Genomic DNA, 18,970 nt, shown 5'->3' on the forward strand with positions numbered 1-18,970 from the left:
ATTTTCAAAGCTCTCACTACCCCATTAAAACCAGATATACAAACACGTCTATGTGCGTATATCTGCCTGTCTATCCGACTCAGTAATTTTTTAACACTTAAACACACACTCAAGAGCTGAATAAATAAATAAAAGCCCTTTCTGTTCATGTTCTGACACAGTTAACAGGCCAAAACATAGAACATGTTACAGCTACGTATACGTCCTGTCCTGTATTTTATTTATAGTCAGAAAAATCCTGAAGCTCACCAAGGGTCTTACACACACACACACACGCAGACTCACACTCACACAAGCACACTGGAGGGTGGCCTCTTAGCTATTCCTGCTCCTTCCATTACAGAGCAGCAACATGGTGCATTTGCTGATGCACTACACTTAGTGGCAGAAAGGTATACACTCGCTGTGAGTTGGTTGAAAAGTTTTGTCAAGACGCTGAAAAAGAGTTCACAGAATAAAAAACAGTGTCTGGACTCTGACTGCATGTCATTCGTGTCTGTTTTGTGATGCATCAACTAGGGTAAGAAATTACATGGAAACCAAGGTGCATCTGTTCCCTGAATATTATGTACTCTCCTGCACTAATGCTTTTAAATATGGCCCCAATTATGCCCTTTCCTGGTTTTATAATTTTTTATTTTTTTTGGGGGGGGGGGGGGGTAACAGCACATATTCTCATGGTAATTGCTTTCAACGTTCTATGATTTCAGTGAACTTTGAATTGCTCTGGGAAAATCAAAGCTCATCTCTTTGGTTTTTGGTCAAGATTTAGATGAGACCATCAATAACACTCTCATATCTCTATGGTAATGTGAAATATGAACCACAGCTTGGAGATTTGTTAGCATAGCATGGCATAAAGGATGGACCTCTTCATCCACTTTGAATGCTGAATTTGTCTTTTGTCTTCGATAGAAACTTAGTGGAAATGTTATCACCACAGGTTGGCAGAAAACCAGCAGACACATACAGCCTGGTCTCACAAGCATTAAAACTACAATATACAATACAGTATATAAAGCAGAAGCTATTCATTTCAACTGAATCACCATGATCTGTGTATTCCTTGAAGGTGGCAAAGTAAGTAGCTCATTACCTGTTTGGTCTGACCTCGTGTCGCATCATAAACTAATTCATAGGAGAAGAATACTTGCTGTTAACCGTCTATCTTGAATTAATTGAAAGAAATTGAAGAGGGAACTCAATGCCAGGGAAAGAAAAGAAAGAACGAAAGATGCTCAGCCGTTGTGTTTGCACCGGCTGTAATTATTTCTTTCACTTTTATTCTGCTGTAACCTTTTAGAGAGAACCTCCACTTATATGCAGTATTGGCATCAGATTCACATGAATCAGACAAGGCTTTTGTGGATTAGTGGCCTTCCAAGCAGCGCAGTGCAGTCTGTGTAACATCATTTAAGTCAGAGGGTGAAAGTGTGTCGGCTATGAAACTTTCAATAGGAACATGGAAAACTGTCCTCTATCTGGCCTCAGCTATTAAGTTCCCTTAGACTTCAGTAAGCTTGCGGGTAGACTGTTTGCTTACGCTCTGCTGAAGGGTTTTTTCTATTTTCTGTGTCGTCTGGGAGAGTAAACACAGACAGCTAAAGGACAAAAGATAGACAGAAAAGAAAAGAAAGGAACTGTCAAGTGGGAAATGAACAACAATCATGATTTGATGTGGAGACAGTAGTGCTGGGTATTGCTGCTGATTTACTGACTCGATTTGATCCGATTTGATTCAATATTGATTCATTTAGTGATATTTCAGTTTTAATACTAATTTTGCTTGGTTGTGAAAGAGATTTTCAGAAAACTAATGTTGCAAATTGTACAAAGATTGAACTCTAACCTGGTGCATTATTGAATATAATAATGTTTATGTTAAAAATGGACCCAAAAGCAGTTATATTAATGCACATTTATTTAACATGACTCATTCCAGAAGTTAACAGTGCAACTCTTCAGTACAGTCATGGGTGATAATCCAAGTACTGCAATCAATGAGTACATTTCAGCAGTAAATGGACACAAAACGAAAACAGCAGCGCGCCGCTTTGTGATCTCGCGAGAGTAACAAACAGGCATACAAATGACTTAAGGATTTTATGAATCGATATCAGACCCTTTCAAATGAAGATCGATATAAATTGAAAAATCTATTCTTTAAACCCAGCCCTAGTAGACAGTTAATAGCAATGGGCAGAAAAACAGAAAGAGCAGGAATGAGAACAAGAGAAAGACCGACCTTACTCTGCCCAGCTGAGGCTTGGGGAATAGCACTGAGCCTTTCAGAGGAGACATGATTTATTTAAACCAGTTTACATGAGGGAGCAACATCACGCAGTTTTCCTCTCTTCTAATTCTTCTTCCCTTTAAAAAAAAAGAAAGAAGTAGGGATACCTCCCCTAAAACTGTGCTCAAAATAAAGATGTGTCAGCCTGCTGCATTGGGAAGATGATGGAAATAATAATTAAAAACAAACAAAAAACATTCTGAATGAATAGAAACATCTGAAAAACACAGCAGGAAAACAGAGAGATGAAACAGATAAGCAAACAGATGCAGGTTTGTTGTGGGCGGGTGACGGGGTAGGTGACAGGGTAACATTTTAACATCATCAGTGTTCATTTTTTCTCCTGCAAAAGCACAAATATGCTCAGTAGCAGATGCCAAACATCTGTTGGCATCTCAGCAAAAGGTTGTCTCGAGTTAGGGTTTATTTATAGTCTTAAATGCTTGACAGAAAACCTACATTACAACCTAGAGGATAACGGATTTACGTGGACAATGAGAGACATTTAGCCTCTATTGTCTTCTCAGTCCGCATTGAAAACTATTATCGCTGCTGTATAATGTTATCACCCGGGTGCATTGTGTTTGTCTGTGGTGTAAGTTATTTCAAGCCTGACATAAAAAAACAAAACACCTGCAGTAAAAGTCTCAGGTTTGGGTGTCAGTCCTCAGAGCAAAGGCAGAAGTAGCAATTTCTCCACTGTCAGCCTCAATTGACCAGAGAGCACTGCACAGAACCACACAGCCACAACAAGTGTGCTGGTCTTCTTCAGCTGTTTGACTTGGACTGTCCCACCCTTCCCTGTTTTTCCCATCTATGCACCCACCTTGTTTTTTTTTTTATACACTCTCCATACAACAATTTCACAGGAATAATCCCCCAAACACAGCAAATACAACAGACTGGTGATGTATAGTGTTCCACTCCAACATGCTCACAAATAGCAGACAGACACACGCATCAACACACAAGACTTTCCTGCTAATTATCCTCTTTTTGCCACTTAGAAGTGAAGCCTGATTGCACCTCTGCATGATAAATGCTCCTGTCTAAACCGTTCTTCTTTTAACTGCTGCTGCTGCCTTAACCGGCTTAAACAAAGAACTGGGTGTTTGCAAATGGATGAAGTTATTTATCACTAGGCTGCAAAGAATGTCTTCACTGAACGGGTAGTTGTATTTTTATGTTTTAAATCTACTGCTGTTCATTATCTTTACACAAAGAATAGATTCAGCTATTAAAACGTATCATTTACAGTGAGGATTCATCAACCACATGCAGCTTTTTTCAGCTAAACTTAGAGTTCTAGTTCTGTGTTGATATTTCTCTCAGCCTTTCACCACAAAACAGCAGAGTCTCATGACGCAGTCGTGGTACCTCCATATGCCCCACAGGTAATGAGCTGAATTGAATTTAGAAAGCAATTATAAAACATCTGGAGGAAAAGCACCTCTTTATCTTCCGTGTATTTCGACAGTCTTGTGTTATTTATACCATCGTTGTTTTTCTTTAATTCAACTTTCATTTTTTTTGCAAACTTTTAAACCTCAGCCAAGCATAAGATTTATTTATTTAAACTAATTAAGAATATTATTATTTTTTTTTTTAGATTTCTTTCATTTCATTCTAGGCTAGGTTTTGTGCAAAAATCATGAAAAACAGAGGAGTTTTTCTGTGCTGTGGCTTCACAAATTAAAGAGGTGAGCAAGGAGCAATCAAGCACATTAATCTGTCAACGTCTTTGATGAGCAGCTACAGTAAGAGAGGAGAACATATTTTATCTATTAGTGAATAGAGCAGCCTCTGAAAGGCTCTTATTGGTTACTGAAAAGCGATGTAAAGGCTAAAATCTGCTTTGAGGACAGAAAGCCAGCGCAGAATGACATTTATTGTACCTTTGCAGGATACACGAAAATAATTCCTCTAAGCAGGGGAGTAGCTGTGTTGAGCCACTGTATCCACATCAGCCGGCTGCCATCCCTTATCTCTCTTTTCCTGTCCTTCTTTCTCTTCTCTCCATCTCACCCCCTCTTCCTTCTCCTCCACCTTCTCCCCCCAACGCCCTTATCTCTGCCTATGACTTTTCCTCTCTCTGTCGTCTCTTTTGCAACTCTCCTGCTCCCTTCTGCTCTATTTCGGTATCATTGCTTTTCTAGTTTAGCCCTGTCCCTTACCCCAATCTCCTCATTTACCCCTCCCCCCCACCATTTAACCCCCGCAACTCTCTCTACATCTGCAGCACAAACACGCACACCTCTCTCCCTCCCTCTCTCTCTTATGTATACTGTAACCCCTCCAGTGCATCATCTGTCAGTCATTTCACACACAGTGGGAAATGTTTAGTCCAAAACTTTCCAACACCCATCTTCCAGTGATAGGGTAGGAATCCTCCAATTATTGATAAATATAATGAAGGTTCCTCATTTTTCATGCAAATGACTTGCTGCTACAAGTAATTAATAGATGAAACATCACGCTGTTTCCGTCAATCAAACGAAAAATTAGTTTCACTGCATTTTTTGGAGTTTCAAACACAATATCAGACCACAGTTGAGTGCTGTGTAGATTTTAATGAATTATTTATTGGATCAAAAAGAAAGCAAAAAAGTATAAACATGATCTTAGGTAGTAGGCTGTCAATCAAAAAACTCTTCACCCAAAGCCGATGTGCACTGTACTCTGTGGAACTGCACATTGATCTTGATTCACACTTTACAATCCTGCAGGGACAAGCACTATTTTAGCCCTGAAGCTTGGGGATAACAGATCAGTGCTAAAGATCTACAGCTGCAGAGATGGAGCTGCCTTCCACATTAACATATTGTCGTTTCACCACGGCTCTCCAAGTTCTTCCTCTTAAAGTATTTATCACGCACAAGCTGTCTACCAAAGTTGTATTACACGTTACGCCTGTACTGTACAGTACACTGTGTGCCACTGTCGAACCTCCATCATCCTGTGAATGTCACTGCAAGTTAACAAAGAGAAGGGGGAAATGTTGTTCTGGCTTATTTTGGTTTTCCAAGCTCCTTTTCTGTGCTCTGGCACGTTTTTTGCAGCTCCACACTCCTCTTTACCAGTGCATTGTGGGAAAATAGACCGTGTACAATTTGCAGTCTGCCTTATTCAACTGTATCACCTTTGTATTTAAAGACTTTGTGTTTCCTCTGTTTTGTCCATGCTTCCCATGTAGAAGCTCTGGTGTTGTGCAGGATTGTTTAATTTTCATTCAGTTCTCTTAAATGGCCTCTGTTCGCCAGCGTGTGCTCAGTATATGATGTGTTTTATAGCTGCTCCGAGCAGTCACCCTCAGTGGTGAAGTGACCTCAGGCCGTAATAAAAAGGGCTTACTGTAGATACAACATTGTTGCAACATCAGAGTGACAGTTCACTCTTTGACACTGGCTGGCCAATAACTGCATGAGGTGACCTGAGATGTTTGGATTGGCAGCTTCAGAAAGTTTAAACTGCACGCCGATTTTAACGTTGGAAAGGTTGTTTTGTGTGTGTGTGTGTAGGGGGTGAGTGTTGTCAAGGCTTTTTGATTGCCCAACATTAGAGTAGCTGCTCGCTCAGTGCCCTGCTTGAAAGCCTTTACAGCAGTATATTTGCTAAAGGACAGAGGAGTGCTCTCTTTTGTGTAACCTCTGAGCTGCTACTGCCCCATTTTCTCTGGTAGTTAACAAAGTACTGTGTGTACAGTATGTTTATGTTTTTTTTTTACCTACCTGCACTGTGTAAGGATAAATCAAAATGTAAAACACATGCGGGTACTCTGTATTGACCTGACTAAAACAGATCAGTCAGTCACACCTCACTGATGTCCACCGGTTCACAGTATTGAGTGAAAGAAACACTGCAGGTTTCATTGGATTAACCCTTTCACCCCTGTCTGTTCCAGTATAGCTCATAGACAGCTCCCAGCTCAGTTAAAGAAAGACCATACAACCATGAGTTATATTACATTTTCAATGTAATATCTTGACCTTATTAATATATAATGCTGTTATAATGTGAAATAACAAAATAACCTGTAGGTCATTGATCGGAAATTGCCCAAGAATAGGTGAATGTAGATTTTCTGTGCATTCACTTGGTTACATCTTCAGGTCGGCCTTGGGTGAAGAAAACTTTATCCTGACAAAGCAGATCCCATCTAACCATAAAGAAATATCTCCAGTAAAAGGCAGCTGCTCTTGTCCTCCTCCCCTCAGCCCCATTCATGGACTGTAGTCAATTCTACTATCAGCCGAGAGAAATTAGATGATAGTGAAGAGACACGCTGAAGATTAAACTGCAATCAGCCTTTGCAGGGGCTCAATCTTTACAGCCTGCTCCTTGAGAGGTACAGCTGCAGAGGCCCTCGTGCAAAAGAAAATGGGGCTATACAAGCCAGATTTAATCTGAATATTAGATACACTTTGTCAGTGCACATTGAGTGTGCCATGGATTTGAAAGCCCAGTACTACGACCTATCATATCATGCCTTTAAATGTGAATGCAATACGAGCAAAGAGCAGTCACTCGGCTGTTTAATGAGTATCTGAATTGACTTTTTCAGCAAATATATGACACGAGCTGTCAGTTTGTCACACCGGCTGTGACAGGTACCGACTGTGGTTGGATCTACCACACAGGCAGTTTCAAGGACTAAGGCAGGTGTTTATATGTCTGTGGAGAGATTTTGTCGCTGTGCAGGATTCAGTCGGGAAACTTCCCCGATGTGTAGTAGCGATCAGAGTAAATGCAGAGTTTAAAGATGGGTGTGGTGTGAGCCACAGCTACTGAGTGCTCACAGATCAGAATGTCAACATGCTGACAGGTGTTGCACATGGTCTCTAATTATGCATGATTTTTCTCTTACCAAAAATACAGCACTGTATACATACAAAAACACACTCTATATCGAGGGCTTGGAGCCAGAGGGGCGTAAGTGGCTTTTGACAAACTTTACAGGAGAGACAAAACAAAATTTTGACCACACTTCAATCAACTGTATTCATTAACCTTAAACCACAACATTGCAACCACTGACATACTTATATGAATGAGTATTTATGTAATAAACTTATGGCATATTAACACAATGAACATGTTCTAAAACATTTTAAAATCAAAAAAATATGTCAAAAACGTCAGATACGCCCTTTTGGCACCAAACATTTCCAAGTCTTCTATGGACATATTGGGCGTATCTGCTGAACAATGCATTGAATTGATTGAATAATTAACACTTGAATAACACTTGAATAAGTAATTAATTTTCATTTAACTCATTCATTAATTATTTCAAAAGGGTCCTATGTTGCCCGCTTTTGCCGATCAATTGACTCTCTCTACTTATCTGGACTGTCTCTATCTATCTGGCCTGTCTAGCCTCTACCTGGTCTTTTTACTGTATTAAACTTAACCAACTCCTTTCTTCATTGCCTAAACCCAACCAATGGGACAATTACACTTCTCACTCAAAGTCACAACTCAAATTCTCACTCCAAAATAGGCAAAAATCTGCAAAGTCACAACTCCACTGCAGGTATGGGACCAAAAATGGCATGTTCCCCGGGTCCTTTTGGGGAAAAGTGGGGAACATAAAACCCTTTTTCTAAAAAAGGGTTCTATGTTCCCCAGTCACACACAAAACAGGTACATAGGAGCCGGGGAACATAGGGATGACCCCAGTAAGGCTCTCAAGGCATGATTCTGTCTTACTGTCATCACTCTTGTGAGGACATACATTCAAAAACAACTCTGACTCATCTTCAACTTCTTCAATATAGGATTAATCAGTTTGTTTCATAATATTCATCAAAATCTTTTCTGCCACAGACAGTTCCATGTCTGCAGTTTTCTCAGCCATTTTCAATGCTGTTTAAGGGCAACAACTACGCTTACGCCCTTCTGGCTCTGAACAAACATGTGGGTCCTACATGGATTTACATGGATTTTTCAGGGCCAGAAGGGCGTAAGTCCACTTAGGCCCTTCTGGCTCCAAACATTACTCACACTTTTGTGTTAGGTCTTCATTGTTTTGTTGCTTTATTCAATACAGTTTGATCTCAGATAGGTCTTTTTGGCACCATTGGATAGAGCTCATCAAGACCTTTCTTTTGATATATAGAACTCATTTTCGCCCAAAATGCCACTTACGCCCCTCTGGCTCCAAGCCCTCGATATGTAGTGACAACCTGGACACTTTAATGCAAAAATGCCAAACAAATAGTTGAGGATTACCATATATAAGTGTTAATTCATGTCAGTAAACTGAAGATTTGTATGTTTAGGACAGTTTTAAATGTTTGTTATACATATAAGACATGTGTGAAAGAAGGTTTACCAGTACCTTGACATGTTTTGACGGATACTTCCATCTTCCTCAGAAGTGTTACGGAAGTATCCTTTGAAACATGTCAAGCTACTGCTAAACCTTCTTTCACACGTCTTGTATACTGTATAAGAACTTTGCTGCAACTATTCAAAAACAGACACTATGAACCCTTTTGCTCTATCAGTTTTAAATGTATTTCATAAAGAAGTTTTTAAACTGTAATGGAATAGCTTAACATATCTTTAATATGATTTCAAAGAGTAGAACCAACAGAGAGGTTCTTCCTCAAAGCTAAAGCAAAAACTCATGTTCACCAGTGTAATTCGATATGCATCCAATCATATTCATTGTTTAAAGGATGTGAATGTCACTCAGAGGCTACTGTACTGTAGATAAAGTTTATATGAGTATTCTTTCAGACCATAATCCTGCAAAACACACAGACACATACATACACACACACACACACACACACACACACACACACCTGACATTGCAAAGCCTTTCAAGCCAGAATGACCCACAAACCGTAACAGCAAATAGGCAGCGACTGGAATTATAGATCATATGAATTATGGATATAGGAGTCTGATGGAAACAAGGAGGCATGTTGTTCTTTGTGCTTGTTTCCTGAAGGCTTGGTTTTGCAGAGGTGAACTACTCACAGCAGGAGTCCTGTGGTGCTGGATTGCTTTTGAATTGGCTTTACAAGTTGCTAAAAAAAAAAAAGGACATCAGTGTATGTACTGCATAATATCAATAAAATTTGAGTTTTAAAAACTGTGAATACAAAATACATACATTTAGATTGTAAAACATGTCAGATATATAACTTTCATTGATTCACAGCTCCATGGCGTTCTACTCTGTTAGCAGCATGGAAGGTCATGGGGTTATGGTTAATATTTAATATTTTAGCATTCAGCTGGGATGCTAAACTGCTAGAACATTTGCACAAGGGAGAAGAGCCCACAGCAAAGTGACTCAGTAATGGCCAGTACAGTAAGGTAAGGTTTATATTGCCGACATTAGTAACCACAGGTCAAACTAGAATAAATAAGGCCATCACACCTGAACTCATCACTCTGTTGAACCAGGCAGAGATGCATTTTATTCATATCAATTTTGATTTACAAGAAGACTGATGTGTTATTTAATTCGATTTCAATCAGGTATTTTTCTAAAACTAGCTTAAAAAGATCAAAAGTTGTAACCATTAAGCCATTGATTCACTTTTAATCTGTGATATTTTCTAAACGGCTCACGGGGCTTCCATGTAAAGCACAGCAGCACTGCGTCAAGCAGTTTAGCTCTGGTAAATGAATGAAAACAGCTTTGCCAGTCCCAGCAGAAAGCCTTGACCTTTGCCATATGTCATATGTTTCATCTCCCGTCGTGTCTTACACCATCAGAAATGCAATGAGTATGAAATATTCAACATCCGAACAAGCAATATCTCCTTCAAGAAAACATCCGAATCAGTTGTGAATATAAAGTAGGGGGATTCCTTGCCGTTGTTTTTAATGTTTAATTTTTTTTTATAATTTATGTTTTGCACTCTCCTCTGTACGTTTCCACAAATTACCATTTGTCAAGTACAGTACAACCAATTTCAGCTGGTGCCTTGTTTTTCCTCCTCAATATCCTGTCTCATTCAATTTTAATTACAGCTCCTTGGATTTATGCTAGCCCGAACCCCTCAGATCAGTCGTAAACACCTTGTTTACAGCCCCACTTTTGCATGTTGCACTGAAGACTAGATCAAAAAATTACAACGTGATCCATAAACAACAGCCTGTCATGTAAATTTGAATGATTTAGCAGCAGAAAATGAGAAGTCTCTCACACACAACAAGGTGTGTCTGAGATCTGGGCCGGTAACACACACACACACACACAGCACAGTGCCTTCCCCACAGGTGTATATCTGCATTATGTGAAATTCACAAATCAGTGTGAGATTGATGTGTGGCCTGGCTGTGTGTGGTTGATGTAGCATGCCAAAGAGGAAACAACGGGGTGTTGATTAGGTGTGTCCACAACATTCAATTTTGTTGTCGTAAAATAGAAAGGATTGTTCTGTGTCTCGGCATGAGTGAGTGACCAGCCTTTTCTCACTTTTTCTTTCTTTTTTCCTTTTTTTTTTTTTCCTTTCAGACCTCATACGGTATGTGAGCCTTTGCGAGAACAACATGCTTTTCTGTGCCTGTAATTTCCCGGCCTGTGACAGCCATATTAAGGTGTAATAATAGAGCCATTAGCCAGGGATGATGACAGTGGTTCCTTGATGCATTGCTTGCTCGATGCAAAATCCACTTTTCTCCCATTTACCCGCACACATGTGCTTTTTCCTCCTGTCATCGTATCCGGTGCTAAATGCATTGACTTTTAGTTGCAGTAGATCAGAGAAGAGGTGAGCCACTCTGTAGCCACACCCCCACTTTTCCTCGGTGAGCTGTAATTTACAGATGATCACAGATCTGAGCTGAACGACTCTTCAGTCGAGAGCGATCTTTCTTAGAACGCAGGTGCACAGACAGCTCTTGTGACTGGCGGGCCGTGCACCGCCAAAATGCTCTTTTACACAGCTAAGTCATACAACGTGCATAAAAGGAAATCATTTGTCTGTACAAATGTTCTTTCCCATGATCATTTCTCCCCTGATCAAATACAGTAGATAGCAAAAAAAAAGCTATTTTCTTCTTTCTAACAATTTCCCCTTTCCTCTAATTTTTTTTCAGTAATCAAATGTCACAGATCAGACTTCAAAAGATAAATCAAACTTTATGCACCTTACTCAGTTCTGGCTGGGCACTGCTTTTGAAAATAACCCGAGGCCTTTTTTGCTGTTTATTATTTATTCATTTTTTTTTAGCTGTGAACAAACCTGTGGTCTACCCACAAGCATATCCAGTAGAAACTCCCGTTTCCTGCATGTTCAACTACTTTGAACGACTCTGCAATAACCTTTTTATTTTTGTATCTCTGTTTGGGCTGACATGTCACACCAAAACCTATAGTGACACTACTGAACAAGACAGAAGAATCTGTCGAAACAAAAAGTACAACCCTCCTTTGTCTGATATATAAGAAAACCTAGCTATTGTAAATTAGTAGACATAATGAATTCCATCCAATTCCTAGGTTTTATGACAGTTTTCATACAATTTCTTTCCTCTACATATTACACGTTAAAGCTGTATTTATCTGACAAGTCAAGGTTTCAATGATGGAGGATTACAGTACATAATAAAAGTATTAATTTTACAGATTTTTTTTTTTTTTTTACAGTATAGAAATAATTGTTTTATAAATTTTGACAGGTCCAAAATATATAAATATTTACATCTGGTTACTTCAATGTATTTTATTTTCTGCACACTCAAATTACTCTATCTATCTTTTCACTTTGTGTCGTTCAGATCTGTCAAATTTTATCAAAACACCAATATACTGTAAACACATACAGTATATCCCTGACATACATCCACCCACTCCCTCAGATGAAAGCGAGTGAGACATGACTGTGTCGCCAGCCAATTTCTCTCGCATACATCAACAACAACAATATCTAAGAATAGTCATGCACTGTGGTCTTTATGTATTTATTTACACTACTAAGATCCAAAAGAGCTTAGGGATATGACTTGTCATTTCACTGAAGGTGCGATTCTAACATCTCTGATCAGACACACTCTCTCTCACACACACACACACACACACACACACACACACACACACACACACACACACACACACACACACACACCTGCTTCAGTTCAAATAAACAGCAATACGGCAGCGGTTCCATAGGAAATGACATGCAACTAACAAGATTTCAACTCCAAGTCTGCCATCTGGAGTTACACATCTTCACTTGACAACTGTGATTGTTTTCTGAAAGAGCAAACGCACGTGCGTATGTGCACAAACAACATCTCCACATCTATACACACACACATTTGTGTCTGTGCAACTAATGTTTTAGTTTTATCACAGGCAATAATGACTTTTTAATTAAGTTTCTCTTTTAAGGATTGCCACCTGCTGCCACATACACATTGCAGGATATGCACACGCACACAGATATGTTGATATGTTGATTTAGCAGCTTTAACATTCATACACACAAGCAAGGGCAGAAACAGTAAAGAGGGGGAAAAAAAGCTGAATACCATCTGATTGGGTTATAAATACTCTCAATGGGATCTCTGGCTCATAAAGATTATCGGTAGCACACAGAGCACAGCAAACAGTGCATGTTTGTGGCATTGGTGGTGGTGATGGTGGGTGTATGTGTGTGTGAGACAGAGATATAGAGAGACAGAGAGAGAGAAAGGCAGAGTGTGCATTCAGAAAAATTCCATCCGGAGTGTCTTCAGCTTGCAGGGATGAAGCCTGAATATTTTATTTGACTCGAGCGAGCTCAAAAGAAGACAGGAACAAAAAAAAGAAGCCAACTCTGGCTTGTAAAAGAGTCGGTGTGTCTAAAGGTTCTCCACTTCACATGATTGCGCCCTTCACACTTTTTTATATATGGGTTTTGTGGCGTCAGTCCAATTACCCAATCATGTACCTAGAATGAAGGCGGCTTTAAGAGCACTCCAATCAATACTGTGGGCATTTCAGCCCAAATCTCTGTGCAGGAGGAGTCTGTTCAAGATCACCTAGAAAAGACATGGAGCCCAACTCGCCAACTGGTGCATTTGACAAATCTTGTAATGGATATTTTGGTGATTTTCCAGTGGACAAAGTAGGCGTGCTGGATCAGTAATGCTCCTCCTTACTCCAACAAAACCCTGGATTCTGTTCAGCCAGTTTGATTGGCCTAGTTGGCAGTGTGTGGAGTCGCCAATTTGATCTGACCCTTCTGCTCATATCATGACGTCAAAGTCAGGTGTGTCTTTAATGGACTGTTGCTAAACCTACGTAGAATTTCTCAAACAGACCTTTCAAGCTTGTGAAATTTTGTGTTATGGTTGAGTTGTTTGTTTCAGAGAGTTTCGTAAATTACATACTTTGCTTTCAGCCGCACCAACCTGCTGTAAATACCTGATGAATACTTACAGTATGACTCATACTGTAGGCTAACAGCCTTTGACCATTTGACACATACAAAGTGTTGAAGTTAATGGCAGGAAGAAAACATGATAAACATCTCTATGTGCAAACTAATATTGGAATTTTTATTTCATCTGTGGTAAAAACTGGGACAATATTCTACCACAGTAAATTTCATACCTTTTAGCTGCTTCAATATCTTGTTTCGTCAGGTTTCTCTCTGCCTGCCACTGTCCCCATCTTCTGTGCAGCATGTTCCACAGGGACGGTGATGTAAATTCAGATTATATACCATCTTCCATATACACCCCACATCTTCCACTGAATGGGCTTTTCTTAATGCATGCTGGGAGAAACTGGAGTAACACTGAAGATGATATTAAGCGGAAAGGTATATTCATGATTCTCAAATTCACTTAAGGTTCACAATATCAGGTCTTTTCAGTCAAATAAAAACCTGAAATATAATATACAGTATATGTAGCAATATTAAACCCTATTACTAATATTAGAAGTGGAGAATCAGGGTGCATTTTACACAGTGCCACCTTCCGGCCCAGCCGCTGCTCCTCTGAATGTTGCACCTCTGTGCTCTGACAGTGTTTTTGTTTTGGGCTTCTCCTCTGGCGTCTTGCCTCGTCCTCTCCTGAATCCAGAGAGAGCCCTCTGCTCGGTAGCATCTGCCAGAAGATTGGAACTGATTCTGCCTCAGGTTTATGTTGATGTTTTTTGTTTTTTTGCTGTTTTCAAATGCAAACAAAACCCCCTACATCACAGTGTAGATTGGCATTGCACCTGTCTAGGCACTCCAAATTTCAAAGAGGCATTTCTGTGAACGCGTGGCAGGGACAGGGGGGATGGCATCGAACAGAGGGCTGGTGTAAAGATTGAAACATTTTGTGTTTCTTCTGCCTCACATTGTTCGTCCATTAAAACACCCACTGGACTAGTTTTGTATGGTGTTTCTGAAAGCCTGTTGTATGATTCAGATAAAAGCAAAACATGTGCACTTGAAATCTTTTCACTCGACTCCCATAAAAATACATGAAATGAGTGAATGGATTTTTTTTTTTTTTGGCTGGACTGATTTTTAATCTGGTTTTGAACAGCCAATTTGGACATCTTATTTTTAAATCCGACTCAGTAAAAGCCTATAGTTTTGTGTTGATATTTTTCTGCAAGATGGTGGCAACTCGTGCCAGTTTAGGCTTAAACTTGGAGCCAAAGACAACAGTGCTTTAAAGTGCAAAGTAATGAATTCAACTATGATGCTGAAATGAAGCATGTTTGTTTGAACCTTAGGACGGCACAGTCTCCAATATCAAAATCCTCACAACAGACAACCTTGGGAGCGCCTGTAACAGCTGGTGGACGTGATGACTTTGACTCAGGTTCTCCTCTCTCTGGATCCAAAAAGGCAAACAGAGCTGTCACAGATGTTTGGATGACGCCTGCTCATTTCTCTTAATCACTCCCCTGTAATGACTATGATGGTCAAAGGATTTCCCATGAGCTCCGGCTTTGTGTACACAGTGAAACAGGAGATCAGGCTGAGGAAATGCCAATGTAAATCCTGGGCACTTGTGGATATTTACCTATTCAGTGAGCTTCCATTGTCTTTGACTTTTAGCCATTCTCTGTAAACTGACAGCACTTTGAACACTGTTTATATGGCAACACAGATGCCATGTGAATAAAACATGGAGAACTATTTTGAACTGTAGCTATTCTGTTTTGGATCTAGGAAAAAGAAAAATACTGTACATGTAAACACATGCAATAAAATACCCAATATTAGATTATTGTTTAATAGAAGAAGAAAAAGACAAAGCAGCAAAATTATAAGGTTTTTGTTGCATGTTGGGATCTCTCCGCTCATTGTTCCGGGTTTGTAGCTTGCAACTGTAATGTTATGGTTGTTTTGATTTGGCCTCATTAGGAAGCTGTTTCTTCATATTTTAACTTTGGTCCACATCTGTTTGCTTGTAAATCGGTCTCATAAAGTGATTGTTTGATGTTGGCAAATGGTGCTTGCAGCTTGTTTTCAATGCCCCCAAGTGGCAAAAAGAGAAAAAAGTGGGGATTTGCCTCAAGTTAAATTGAGGTCAGTTGTAATAACTTTTGCATTTAAAACCAAACGGCAATTTTATTCTACAAAGTAATTTCTTTCATCACATCGTAATTGTGCAGCACAAAGATTATTCATGTTATCAATCTGTAAAATGGAAAATGGAATGGAGTGGATATAAAAATGTCGGATTGGAGGATTTCCCGTTGGAAAGATGAAGACATATCTCATGGAAAAAGAAAACTATTTTGGGCAGATTTTTTGATTGTAACCATCCATATAGAAACAGGATGCATCTTATTCCCACACCCTCTGTTCTCTGCACTGCGTGTAAACATTTTTGGCATATGGCTGAAAATCAGATGAACCCAACAAAAAGATTTCCCTGGAGTTTCAATTAACGAAAACCCTCATGTGAGGCCCAAATGTGTTGTGCTTGTGCATGCAGCACATACCTTCACTCCACCATCCAGTTTGCAGCTGTAATCAACCCGATATATAATACTCAGTTTTCATTTTTAACCTCCTCAGAATATCACTTTGCTTGATTTAGTTGGCCAGGGTTTGTTGATCCCTGAAACACAAGCTTAGCATTAGACTGCCACCAAGCAGCTTGGGGTTAACAGCCTTGGTCATTAATGGGGACATTTTTCTTTTAAATGGTGTCTTTCACATTAACTTTCACATCTAGCCTTTAATAACAATTAAATATTGCCTGCCCACTAAACTCATCAGAGTCAACAATTTTCTGTGTGTGTAGCCCTCAGGCTGTTGCCACCCAACCACCCAGCTTTGATAATGTTTTTACAAGTGCTATTTTAGCACCAGACAGCACAGATGATTCACAATAAGTAGACTAGATACATTTGACCATAAAGAGAATATATATATCCCCCGATACTGTTGTCAGTCAGAAACCTGCTCAACCCGACATGTGTAGAATCATTTTAAAAAAGCTATTTGACAAATTTCAGGCCTCATATTGTTGTAAAATTGCCGTGAAGTATCCATTAACACTGGCAGACATAAAAGAGTCGGACAACAACCATTCATGCGGCAAACTACGCAATTTAGGACATCAGTTGTGGATGTAGATGAGGGTACTGAAGAGCAGACGTTTCTCAATATCCTAAAATGGTCGTCTTATTATATGCTGAATACATACTGTCCTGTCTTTTGTGGTGTGGAGCACCTAGAGTTTCACTGCTTCCCTGGAACTACAGTAGGTTATTGTATTGCTGCATTGTGAAATCAATTCAGAGAAATGCAGCAACATATTGCAGCTATCAGATAATCATCCGAGAGTGATTATACTGTAGATCATTTCAAGGCAGTATCAAGCTGGATTTTTTGGAAAATTTAATTAGACACCCAAAAAGAAATTATAAATAATTGGTTTTCAATTCAGTGGTTTCGAATGTGAATGAAGATTTAAATTGTTGTCACTACTGGTGAAATGTCATTGGTGTTTAAGTCTGTCAATGTAATTAACGCCTAAAAGTGTACAATTTAGTTTTAAAATACCGACTTTTGGAAATGAGTAAATGTTACCCTGTAACTCTCTATAATCCAGCTATTCCTGTAAAATCTAAAAAATAAAACATGAGCAATGAATTTAATCTAATTCACGAATATGACTTGCACCGTCTAATAATCAATTTTAAAGTCATCTCTCTGTTCTGCTGAGCAGCCTGCAGCAGCACAGCCTTCTCCTTGTCAAAGCTGATGGATGGAGATCTGATTGAATCCATTAGATACTGTCACTGATTAAGACTCAATCACATCCCAGTGTTGCATGACCATAATGATTTAATCTGCCTGGATAGTGACAAAGGTGGTTGCTACCACCTACTGTATGTTATTCACCTCCTTTTGATCATAACTCATCTGGATCTTGAGCTGCACTCTTTGAAACTATTTATGATATTTGAAATAAGCAGTAGAAACCCATTACTAACCACACAAACTCATGGCATTGACTTTGTAAAACATTTGAAAAATACTGTAGATGTTTTCTGCCTGTTATTGTGTTGTTCCTCCTGCCAATTTAGAGAGAGTAAAAATAACAATAATGACCCCTACTTAGTTTTTTTTATTATCACAAAAATGGATTGTATCACTCCATCATGAATTTGGGCAGCCAGCAGAGATTTGATACAGACATACAGCAGTTCAGTCTCAGCCAATTTTCAAACTTCCTCCAATTTCTGTACTTTTCATATCAGATAAGAAAGTAAGAAACTAATGTGCCTTTAATTTCCATTAGGAGCAGACAGACAGTGTTTACATTCTTTCCACAGACGGTTATCCTGTACAGTTTCCATTTCATTCAAAAATATCACTGCTTAACTTTTAAACAGAAATATAAAATCTACAGAACGTTGGAGCCATCTGCCTACAGTATATATTACTGAAAAGTTTTTGAGACTTTCGTCTGGCTTAGTAAATCCAGCTGAACTTTCAAGGAAAGTAAAGTCTACTGAAATAGAGAATAAAAATAAAATGAAGAAAAGTCAACTTCAGACTGCAAGCAGACATGGATGAATAATAGTTTAGTCGTCTTAAGTTAAACCGCAGAGCTCTGAGTTTTAGACTCATGAAAATCTGATCTGTGGCTACATCTGATGGATCCATGCATTAGGGTGTGATTGGTTAAGCAAGTATCTTATCTAAACCCTGTTTTTCTAACAGCTAAAATGATTTGGTCTAGGTTAGGGAAAGATCCAGTATTTACATTTTACTGTAAATATCAATGGATCAAGTCACAATAATCGGTTCACAGCTGCTCATGGTGACATTAGCTCTCATTTAGCATGCAGCTAGCAGCTTCCACTGTAGCTGAACCTGTTCCAAACTGCAGCTGAGCTGGTCAGACAGGAAGTGGCACAGCGACAGCCCCTCTGGATTGTCTTGGCTTATCTTTAGTTGACCTTTCCTCCTGACAACTGTATGAGTAGGACACAAAAGTGCGGCAGCTTTCTGACACAGAAACAACACGATAAGCCTCTCAAAGGCTGCATTTAGCACAGAGCTACTGATTTTTTGGCATCAGTATGTGATTATACCTCTGCCCCATAATTTCATTCATCTCAATCATAACATCCCTTTTGGGGACTGTCATAGCAAACCATTTTACATTATTCAAATTCAGGATTGATTATAGAGTTTGAAAATGATCAATTTTGGCTGAAAACAAGAAAGAAATGTGAGACAAATATTTAGG

Source organism: Trachurus trachurus, assembly GCF_905171665.1.
Source record: "Trachurus trachurus genome assembly, chromosome: 2".
NCBI classification, from domain to species: Eukaryota; Metazoa; Chordata; class Actinopteri; order Carangiformes; family Carangidae; genus Trachurus; species Trachurus trachurus.